The sequence below is a fragment of the Diachasma alloeum genome, unplaced genomic scaffold, assembly GCF_001412515.2.
Source record: "Diachasma alloeum isolate Michigan unplaced genomic scaffold, Dall2.0 Dall_scaffold_00877, whole genome shotgun sequence".
In the NCBI taxonomy this organism is placed as follows: Eukaryota; Metazoa; Arthropoda; class Insecta; order Hymenoptera; family Braconidae; genus Diachasma; species Diachasma alloeum.
In genome coordinates, this window is record NW_021680998.1 from 98,187 (window position 1) to 110,293 (window position 12,107).

General features: G+C 37.4%; 2 long non-coding RNA genes across 3 annotated transcripts; both read left to right on the forward strand.

The window, feature by feature from the left end:
• The first annotated feature begins 129 nt into the window (after positions 1-129).
• LOC107045105 lies at positions 130-2,267 on the forward strand. Its single transcript, XR_001461413.1, has 3 exons — positions 130-917; positions 975-1,521; positions 2,049-2,267. It is a non-coding gene; the product is annotated as an uncharacterized LOC107045105 (long non-coding RNA).
• Positions 2,268-2,629: 362 nt separating this feature from the next.
• On the forward strand, positions 2,630-6,084 carry LOC114841563. 2 transcript variants are annotated; one of them, XR_003783156.1, is made up of 4 exons: positions 2,630-3,623; positions 3,700-3,802; positions 3,892-4,044; positions 4,417-6,084. It is a non-coding gene; the product is annotated as an uncharacterized LOC114841563 (long non-coding RNA). The 2 variants fall into 2 exon arrangements; XR_003783155.1 differs by having other exon boundaries at positions 2,630-3,802.
• The last annotated feature ends 6,023 nt before the right edge of the window (positions 6,085-12,107 follow it).

Consider the following 12,107-nt stretch of genomic DNA (forward strand, 5'->3'; position numbering starts at 1 on the left):
GGTGACATATGAAAGTAGGGCTTGGACACCTAAGAGCTAACGGATCCCGTCACACGTAGAGGTTAGGGGTCCCCCCTATCGGTATGGCAGGTTCCCGTGGATTTTTGGATTTTGTACGTGAAAAGTACAAAAGCTCATAAAATATAAATAAATGAGTATAAATAAATAATAGCGTTTTTCTCACACCACTTACTGCGGCAGTAAGCGTTGCGTGTTTCACAGCAACCAAAAAATAATTAGTCGTGTTTCTTCGTGTTCTGTTTCGTCGATAAAACAGGTGACATGTGCGCAATGCGGGTTTCTTGCTTAATTTGATTGCGAATAGGTTAATTCTATTTATTCCGGTATTTGAGGAGTGTGAGGCTATTGGAGACCTGGGGGAGTCTTCTTAGCGCTGGTGGAAAATATTTTTTGTGCTAGTGGACTGGTAAAAGGCATTTGGGGTAGGTTATGTGCTCATGTTATTGTGGGGAGTGCAAATGCAGCAGTAGTGCATCGTGTTCAACCTTCCCCAGTGTCTGGGTAACCATCGACAGTCAGGTCACGAGGTCCACATTCAAAAGCCGCTCCAAGGGTGCGGAAATGGTCTAACTGAGTGATAGGAGTGAGTGATTGAGATAGTGAATGAGATAGGGAAGGCATCGGAGCTGCTTTTTCATCTTCAGCTTGCCTGCTGTCTCGTCCTCACCTGCTCAAGGAAGTGATTGGAGCTAAAAAAGGCAGTTGGGGTAGGTTATGCGGGCATCATGTTCGGGGGAGTGTAAATGCAGCAGTAGTGCATCGTGTTCCACGTGCCCCAGTTTCTTGGCGGCTATTGACAGTCAAGTGACGAGGTCCACGTTCAAAAACTGCTCCAAAGTTGCGAAAATGGTCCAACTGAGTGATGGGGGCGAGTGATTACAGCAATAGTGAATGAGGTAGGAAGGTGCAGAAATGGTCTGATTAAGGGATTAGAGCTGCTCTCTCATTTTCAGCTTGCCTGTTGTCTCACCTTCAACTGTTCCATGAAAGGATTGGAGCTGATGTCTCGTCTGCAACTGCTTCATGGAGAGATTGGAGCTTGTTTCTCGTCTTCAACTGCTCCAAGAAGGGATGAGGATTTCGGTCGCGTCTTCATGTGCTCAAGGAAAAAAGATTGGAGTTGATGTTTCGTCTTCAACTGCTCCAGGAAAAGATTGCAACTGATTTCTCGTCTTCAACTGCTCCAGGAAGTGATTGGAGCTCGTCTCTCGTCTTTAACTGCTCTAGGAAGGGATTGGAGCGCCTCCCTCGACTCCAACTGATCCATAAAGGGATTGGAGTTGATGTCTCATCTTCAACTGCTCCCGGATGGGATTAGAGCTTCTGTCACGTCCTCATGAGCTCCACGAAAAGATTGGAGCTGATGTCTCGTCTTCAACTGCTCCATGGAGAGATTGGAACTGATGTCTCGTCTTCAACTGCTCCAGGAAGGGATGGGAGCTGATGTCTCGCCTTCAACTGCTCCAGCAAGAGATTGAAGGATTGGATATGCTACACGAGGTAAGAAGAAATTGGAGATACTGTCTCCCATTTGATTTATCATAGATTATAATTTGATTTATCATCCCTCTCACCTTCTAATCACACCAAAATATCTGATTGACTGATAACAATGGATCGTATAACAATCGAGCAGAATAAAGTTTATACCCTTCAATATATATATTCAATAAACGAGTGGAACAATTGAGAAGACTTGCAATACGTTCACAGTCAGCAGATGTTTTATTTTGACAATAAACAAGCATTTTTATTTGATTTGAGTTGATTTAACTTCATTTAGGGAAGAAAAAAAATGAATGTTCGCTTCACTCATGAGTGCTGCAGGTGGGTTTTGGCAACTCGAAACGCTTCGTTAAGAGAGAAAAAAACTATAAAGATCCAAAATACACTCAATAAAATTTCTTCTTGAATAATTTCCACATTAATCCATTCATGAATAGCTCTTCTCATTGGTCAAAGTGACTCACTTGTACTCAACAATCAAGTAGTGCATCGTTTTCAACGTGCCCCATTGTCTATTGTAGGGGGCTATTCACAGTCAGGTGACGAGGTCCACGTTCAAAAACTGCTCCAAAGGTACGGAAATGCTCTGACTAAGGGATTGGAGCTGCTCTTCAAAATAATAAATAAATGAAAAAGTGGAGGATCGAATATTCCAGTAGAAATTTAGGGAAATTTCAAATTTTTATATTTTCATTTAAACATGAATGAAAAAAAATGACAAATCTTATGCAAAAAAATATTCTGAAGTGAAAAAAATATTTATTGGTTAATTCTGATGAAATACATGATTTTTTTTAATTTTTCCCATTTTCTCATTATATCGAAATCTTTTGAACAGAAATATTATAGTTTTAGAAGACAACAAAATGAGGCAAGCAATGAAAAAAAACTTGCGCAACAATAAACAAAGAGGAAACAAAATAGAAAAAAAAGGGGAAAAAATGAAAATACATCAAACTAAATCTCCTTTCATCCAAATTTCTCATCATTCCTCTTCCTTACGATCTCTCTTTCTGTTTCTTTGCGACTCAATTTCAAGGTGTCTGCCATCTCCCTTTCTGTCTCTCATCTTCCTTCGTCGCCTTTTTCTGGGTTTTTAGCGAGACCAGAAATTCTCTGGCAGCCTTCCACGTTCCTCAACGACTCTCTGGTAGTCCAACAGCTGCTGCATGTAGGGCCCTTGATGAGCTACTCCTACCTCACGTGCCAACAGGCAGCGTTCCTTTAAAGAATATAAATAATAATGACATAATTTGATAAAATAATAGAATAATATAAAAAAAAGACTTCGTGGAAGAATAACAACAAAAAGACTAAATACTCACGTTGAAGTCATTCACGATTAGCCTGAAACGTGTCTCCATCTGTAAGATCAATGCCTTGAGCCTCCTTGGCCCTGCCCATTCTGGACGGCTGCACCACCTTCTGTTGTTTGCAACAACCCTATAACAATAAATAACCACGCAAAAAAAATTATTAAAATTGAAAGGAAAAAGAATTGAATAATGAAATGAGATGAAATCAATTCCAAGCTTCATCATTTCGATAAGCCACCTTGTGCCAATCCACAGGATAGAATTCGTCCTCGTACAGACCAATACGAGCGCAAAACACGAATAGATCATCCTGTCGAATCGCTAAATTAACGAAAACATTACATTAATGCGAGGAATGATTTTTCAAAATATTATATTAATCTTCAAAAATTGAAAAGATTCAAAGATTCGAAAATTATACTTACACATCTTTGACAAATCAATGCTGCAATTAAATCAACGCAGATTATGGCTTCAATGACGTCTCATAAACAAACCTGTTGGGAAGCAACGATCGGTTGATGTTTTCTTCATAATTGATTTTCAGAATTCATTTTTTTCATACCGCAGGCACCTCAACGTTATTGGCACTGTAGTCATTGCCGGTATCAAACAAAAAGAATACTACGGTTTTATCAGAATTTATCAGAATTCCGCATTCAGGTTTAATTGGGGATACAAAATACTGAACCCACATGGATACCGCCACTTTCGAGTTGAACGTTAAAACCTTTGTGAGCTTCCAAGCCAGCAATGAGACTGAGCGCAAAAGAATTCATGGTTCGGAAATCTAATAGATTGTATATCTCGAGGTTTAATAAAATCATAAAATTTTGCTCAATAATAAAATCCACAGATGACAGCGAAATAATTAGATACATCTTAAAAAGCGCCGAAGGTCTTTTCGAGTTGTCTTTGGGAAGTAAGGAGATATTTTCCATTAAAAGGATCGAGAAGAAGTAAGTGCTAGTCTATTTAGTCTATTCAGAATTGTTGTTATTTTGACTTTTTTTTTGTTTATTTATTTACTGTTCTGTACATTTCACAGTCAAAGTAAGCTGATCTTCACCCAGTATAATGCAGGGCCATCCAACGAAATGATAATGACAATAACCACCGAAGACGACAATAAATGACGAGTACTCAGACGACGAAGAACATCAATTTTATAAATTCTCTGCGAAAATGGGAAAGAAGCAAGGTATGATTGAATCAGATTGAATTTCCGCATTTCTAAAAATGTCAATAGGTTTTGAGATGTACATCGAATAATACTGAAAATTCAATTCTCCCGGAGAAACTCTTTTTTATTTCCCTTTTTGCAAGGGGGGTCACGTCACTTTTTTCAAGTAGCAGAAGCATTCGATAGTAAATTCAGGTCATTTCTCAATAATAAAACTGCCATAATAAAATATAGTTTTTTGAAAATAAAAGTAAATTTTCTATTTAATTCGACACTCCCACTGGACATTATTGCACAACGTGAAAACAGAAACAAAATTTCAAGTGGTATAGAATTTTATAGGCCATAATAATTTATGTAAATTGCTAACTGGTGTTTGTCTCCTTCTAGGGAAAAATGATGATGAACTTGAGCGTCAAATACTGAAAGTCTATGTCGCGAATTATCGAAAGGTTGGCCCTATGAAAAAGTATAAGAGGAAAGTGGGGATGTATGAAGCTGTAGCATATAAAATTAACAAAAAGTGCAATGCCACCACAACAGGTAGTGGAATACAGTCTACAGTGGAGCGTTATAGAGCAGTTCATAGGAAAGCTGTTGTAAATAATTCGAAAACTGGGAGAGCACCAGTTGACGTTCTACATCCCGATATATTCGAACATCTTTGCTCAGTTGATGACAACATCCAACCAGAATTGATACGTTCTGTTGAGGGCGTACGTTACTACAAGAGGAAATAAACTGAGTTCATGAGTCTTCTTGTTATTTCAACTCTTAAGATCCCTCCACATACTCAAATGCTAGAGAACATCCGGATTATTTAACTGAAATTGGGAATTGAAAAAATGAATTCTTAAATGGACTCTCTTAAATCACTAATAATATTCACACAAACGGCCAGAGCAACATAAATTTTGAATTGAATGTGGAATTGAAATGTTGAATGGTAAACGGTGAAAAGTCGATTTCAAATATCTCCTCAAAAATTGAATTATCCCAATAATGAGTGAGCTTTTTTTAAATCACAAAATTCCCCACAAAAAAAGTTTCTTGGTGTTTACTTCTAAAATCACTCATCAGTAAGATAATTCAATGTATAATAAGATCCGCAAAATCGAGTTATCACTGTTTGTCAGTTCGGTACTGAAATGAAAATGTCGTTAGGTGAATTTCGCGTTCCTGTAATAGATTGAAATACAAATTGATTTATAAATTAATTCATCATTTTATTATGTAACATTATTATATGATAGGTTTTCATGCAGTTTCTTAAAATCTTGAGGGATTGAAATAAGATGAAGAAAAAAAAGGAGATGCCCGGGCAACGGCTATTGAACCAACTAATTATTTTCATTCGGAAAAACAACGAATGTGAAAAAAACTACTACTTATTATTAATGCGATTCTTCATGTACTCGCGCTTCTGTTTCCCAATCCTCACCGAAGTCCTTGGATCAACGTTAATGAGAGGAGTCCAATCATCGATCTCCCCATCCCTTTCAATTAATAATTCATCATCGAACCTCATATTATATAACACACAGTAGCTGATGATGAATTTCGACATCTTGTCGACTGTCCACATGTCAATATTCATCAGTCCTCGGAACATAGTTTTTAACCTACCGATAGCATTCTCGATTAACACCCTCATCTGGGAAAATCGACGATTGAATTGTATTTCTTCCCTCGACAGATATCTCCGACTGAACGGGGTGATTAAGTTCTGTTGGCATGTATAGGCTGAGTCTCCAACTAAATGATATTTTCCACCGAATGATCCTGGTAGTTTTTCAGAGAGTGGTGACATGGAGAACATGCAAGAGTCGTGAGTCTCCCCTGACATGCCTGTGCATGCATTTATAAATCTTGTTTGAGAATCGCACACGACTTGCAGACCGAGTGTCGTCTGCTTATCGCGGTCACCATACATAGCTCTGACCTTGTGTGCTGGCGTACGTATGCGAATATGTGTTCCATCGATTACACCCAGAACGTCAGCGAAATCATACGTCTAATAAATAAATAAATGAATAGATGAATATATAAATATTTTAAAAATATTAACAGGTATTTAACAAATAAATATTTAACAAATATTAACATATATTTAACAACTAAATAAATGAATAAATCTGGTAACTATGATTGGAAATTCTGATGATTTTTTTTTCACCTGATAGCACTCATAACTATTCTCATTCTCACCATTTCAAACTCTCTCGCAGCTCGTTCTTTGTCATGCGGTAATTTGATGATTTCAGAAGCAATGCCAATCAGGAAATCCATCACTCTATCGTTGTACCGCCAAACTGTGGCTTGAGATTTTCCAAATCTTCCCGCTATATCGCGAAGAGTCTTGTTGCCAGCGAACCTATCAATTTCAAGTGACAAGAATTAAAAGTTGAAAAATTACGCGATAAATTTTCATGTTACCAAAGGAACATAAGAATTGCCTCTTCTGCAGAAATGTCGGATGATCCCTCAAGAGTATAGGTCGGGAAGAATGGTGATTCCTCAAACTTGGCGATTAGTTGAGTCGTCACTGTCCTCTCCAAACGGAAGTTCTCCCTAAATTCCTCATCTGTATAGCAGTGTATCACCTCCAAAAAATTGTCGACTTTTCGTTTTTTTTGCCTGGTTGACAAGCAAGTGACTACAGTCATCCAATTTTCTCGCCATTCGTTCTCTTCCATCTGATCATCACGATAGTTGTCCTCATTTATCAGTAACTCTTGTAAAATAGTCTGAATTACTTTTCGTTTCGCCATTTTCAAATGTCACTTCAATATCTCCAACCGTTCTCTTTAATTGAATAACAAAGACATAAAACTTCACTTCGATAAAAAAAAGAACATAATGAGAATATCGAAAACTACTGGATTTTAATGAATCTTCACGACGAAGAGGAAGGAAGAGCATCTTCCTTCTGGTGCAGCTAGTGTTCCTTCGAGTTTATCAACGATACCGAGTTCTTCTAGTGAACCAACTGCTACTGGAACTCTTGGTGCCACTCCAATGAGAGCTATTGAAACTCATGAAAAACGGAAGGAGGATGTACCTCAGGTGACACAGCTGCCTCCAGTCTTGGCTGATCCACCACAGATGCCCTCAGAGATGCCCTCGACACCACTCAGTGACACCCCTCTATAAGAGACGAAGAAGGATAAGAAGAAGATGACACATGAGGAGAGGAAAATGGAGGCGATAATGGAGCCTCTCGAGAGGCTGGAGAAGGCGGAGCAGAGGAAGCAAGAGATTCAGGCGAGAAATGCCCAGAGAAGGAGTCTGGTAGTGTACCGAGTGATAATTATGACAGGGATCACCAGTCCATTCTCACTCATCCAACTAAGACCCAGAATATCAAAGTAGAAAGGGTACAGAGGTGGAGACTTGTTGAGTTGCTGTCACCACTTCAACACAACCCCATCAGCAAGTTTGCTGTCATTGAGATAGCTGGAGACATACTGAATGTACTAAGCAAAACCAACAAAACAATCATCGTTCTACTTGTTGCAGTTGCTGTTAGACCACTGGCACTAGGCTTCGCATTCCCATTCAATTAAATATTCGTAAATATTCGTAAATCCTCGTAAATATTCGATCGTTTTTTTTCCCCATAAGTGACTGTCAATTGTGTTAAATGATACTGCTTGACATATTTTTCTGTAGCGGAATAAGTGGAAAAAAGGTAAGGAAAAGGGATTTTCTCCACTGATACCACTTTTGTTTATAGAAAATCGAGGTTGTTAAACAAATGATAATATTTCTAGTGAGAATGGACACGAGTGCAGACCAGCCAACTGAAGTGAAAGCTGAGCAAAGCAGTGATGAACAAGGCATGGACCTTCTCGATGTTGTAGAACCAGAAGGAGCTTCTGGTGAGAGTAGTTTCACCCTGCTGGATGATTCAGTTACATCACTCAGCGACACATCTTACAGTGACATCGCAGAAACATCAACTGAACTGACTCACCAGGTCATTTATCCCGCTGAAGGGGTTGCTACTACTAGTGCTCTTCAAACACTGAATGTTCGTGCTCCATCTTTCAAAACAACACTAAATATTGATGAAGCCATTTTAAAGACGTTTGAGGAGAAACTCCAACTGCAGATGGACACGATTGCACTGCTCGATGAGCAAATTAACATAGCAGTCAGTACACCAGCAGAATGGATAACAGCTACTAAGGTCGCAATAATCGAGTCCTTGAGCGAACAAATTTCAGAAGACATTGCTAAATATGAGAAGACATCTGACGAGTATTATTCATTCAAAACTACCTTGAAGAACGCGACATCATAGGGAATTCAACCTGCTATTCGACCTACTATCCACCTACTATCTAACATCTTATTCAAACTATTATTCAATTTATTATTCAATCCGTCATCCAACGACAATTAATTTTTGACGTAAAAATTATTAGAACATGAAAATATTCAACAGTTATATTCTAGTTCTTTTTGTGAATTAAAAACATCCATTTCAAAATGAAAATGTTTATTTATTCTTTCCTAATTACAATGAACAAACAATAAATATTAAATACGGACCAATGAAGTGACAATATTGGCAAACGTTGAGCAAGAACTAAATCATATCAATTCATTACAGTCGATGTACTGTTTTCTCAAACCAAATTTTGAATTTTGAATTTTAACTCCATTGAATGACGAAATTCAATATAATACGGCATTCAATTCGTACTTTAATGACGACAAATCGAATTTAAGGTTGAAATACATATGAATCGCCAATTTATGTTGAGAGTTGAGAGTTGAGAGCACTTCCAATAACAACTACAATTTCAGGATTCTATAATAAAAAGCTAAAAATACAGAATCTAGTAAATCAATTGAATCGGCAATCCAATAAATAAACCCCTACTTTCCAATTCCAGAATTGAATATTAAACGAAAAAGAGAATAGAAAGGGCGCTGTTTCACAGGTTCAAAATTTCAAGGGACTTTATTAATCGTGCTGATGAGTTTACTACTTGACGTTTAATGTTGAAATAAAATGAAGAAAAAAAAAGGAAATTCGAATAATTAAAGTGGAAATTTGAAAAACTTATAATTAATCATGTTTATATACGTTGGTGATTATGTCATGATGACACTTGTAAATTTTATTCGTCTGAAGCCTCTTTTGGATCTGATGAATAAAAAAAAAATATTTTTTTTCTTCATATGAAAACAAGAGCGATATAGTCACCAGCACGCTAGATAAATGCCCCTGCGATTGCGAAATTTCAATGCGGTCTGCCCTAAATCGAGTATTGAATTCGGATCAGGTGCTCGGAATATTCCTCCAAAGGTAATTCCTTCATTTTTCCTAATTTTTTTCCATAATTTCAGCGATAGCCTTAAGGAGCCTTTGGTCACGTTCAGTAGTTTCCTGTTTTCGCATGGCCTCTCGTTCCTCCCATTTAGCATCTCTCTTGGCATCCATTTCTCGCATGACTGCCAGAGCCTTCTGCAATGCAGACTCTCTTGTTCGGCGTGGCTTTGTGATCTTTTTTTTTGTATTCTATCGTTCTTTCGCTTCATCAAGGACTGCTTCTTGGACCTCATTTGAGTATAAGTTTTCTGTGTTGCAAATTCCTCGTTAAAATCTTTAGCGATTACCTGCCACATTTGTAGATCATTTTTGTATATCTTATGAGGGCCAACATCTTGTTCCATGTCTGCTACTTGCTCCATTAAAAAAATCTCATGATCTTCTGTCCAAAAACCTGAAAAAAATACAAATTTATTTACTGCTATTGGTATTCTGTCAATCCTTCACTAAGCTTTTTTGTACATTCCCCAAATGTCTAGAATTCTTAATGAAAGGGTGGATATTCAATACATGAATTCCCAATTTCAATTGACTTTTCCATAAGATTTTTAATCATTAATGGCAAAATGGAAATATAGTATGATGAAAATTCTTAAGGAATGTATTGAAAATTTCATTCGACAGTGCATTTTGTAAGAAAATTCCTCAGTTAAAATTTCCACAACCTCTTTGGGGAGATTTTTCCAATGAGAGTTCAAAAAATGGAGTAAACAATATACGTCGAGGCATTCCTATAGAAGATGTCTCAAGATGAAGAGTTGTGCAATAAAATTACATTAGAAATTGATTTAAATATAATCCAATCTATGGATTATTCAATTTATTAATTAATTGATTAATAAATTCACTGATTGACTAATAAATGAATTGATTTCTCAATCAATTCATTAACTAATTCATAAATAAATTTATTAATTAACCAATTCGGAAAATTTTCGAATGGAAAATACTAATGAATCGCCGAAACTCACTTCGTTTGCCACGTCGAGCGAATTCTTCTGAATCCTTCGGATCATGCGACTCATCATCGTCTTCAGAATCTTCTCCATCTGAACTTGAAGAAAATGCCATGGTTTTCTTCTCATCAATCTTAGCTCTCGTTGAGCTAGTTGAATTCTTCCTCTGTCGAGTCTTCTCTTTCTGAAGGAGATCATCATTGCTGGTGATTTACATATCCATTTAGTTGGCTGGCCCTGCACCATTTAGGCTGAAGATGAGCTTGCATCCACTATAAAATAAGAATTCGATTTTGTCACACATGACATTAAATAGAAGGAAAAGACAAACTTACTCCCCCACGATCCTTTCGATGGACGATATCTTCTTAGTTCCCAATTTCACCTCAAACGAGATTACTCGACCTTTACGAGACTTTTCCATTATCAATTTGATCATTGCGTCGTCATCTGTGAAATTTTCATGAAGATTTTTTTGTGAAACATTTCAGTCAACCGCCTAATGAATATTCAATCAAATTTACGAGCCTAGAATTCTCTTGCGATCTACGTCATTCCTGGGCTGGAATGTCACAGACACTTTATCATTCAATTTGAATGTGGCGAAGGGCTGAGTCATGGTGGTTCAATATTTTATCACTAAATTTAACATCAGAAGTCCATTTAATTAATTATTCCTCTTCTCTTCAGTGAAGCTTAATAGGGAAGAATTTGGAGGGATGGGATTACGATAATGAGGATTCCAGTTTGAACTATGTTTTTTAATGTTTTCTTCTATGAACAAGTTTTGAAAAAGATACGAGGGTCATAATGGTCACGAGGGGTGAAATAAATGAGGTACAAGGGGTTTCAAGAGCCACAAAAGAAAAAAAAAGTCCCAACTATTCACTTACGCACCTCACACAAATAACAATCGTTCTTTGACACTTGATCACTCGATAGCAAATCACCGCTTTTTTCCAGCCATTGTCGTCGCTTCTCAATTTTTTTCACACTGGGAAGGGAGAAAAAACGATAATTATCCCTNGTGAAAAACCGAGAATATATTTGCATTTTTTTATTTTTCTTCGCATTGTACATGTAATTTCATACGGGGCTAATTATTTTGACTTAAAATATCAATTTCATAACGTTCCCTCCAGCAAAAAAAGTGCCAGTGGTGGGAGACTAAAGGAGATGAGGGGAAGCGTAAGTCGACCGGAACGCCGCTTCTGGCGCTCCAGCGAACTTGTCCCCTGTTTTCTGGCTTCATCATACCTGCTTGTATCATACCTTACTGACGGCTTAAGGTATGATAGAGGAAGGTATTCTCAAGTGTCCCGCGAGGTATTTTCTGCGGGATACACCAGGCGTCACTGCAGTCAATTTTGGCCGTCCCCACTACCGCTTCTCTGCTCCCTTCCCCTTTACCCCGCGATACCCCTACCGTCCCGATTGTCTACAAACTCTCGTGTATATTTCATAGATTCAATTCACATGTCCCCAAAATTATGAAGATCAACGTGGAAAACTCGAAAATTCGTATTATTGGACATCAAAGGGGCAGCGTATGAAAAAATTTAATAGAAGAGCCAAGCGCTCCCTCTAAGAAATTCTATTAAATTTCTATTATAAATCTATAAGAATCCTATTAGAATTCTATTTGTTTTTTTTTGCGCAAAAGATATCTAATAGGAAAATCAATAGTTTGATTTTTTTATGAATTTTTTGGGCGTAAAATTTCCAGGTTCATTCCGCTGTATGTTTATTTGTTTCTCATGATAAAATCCAAGAGAAAAAAT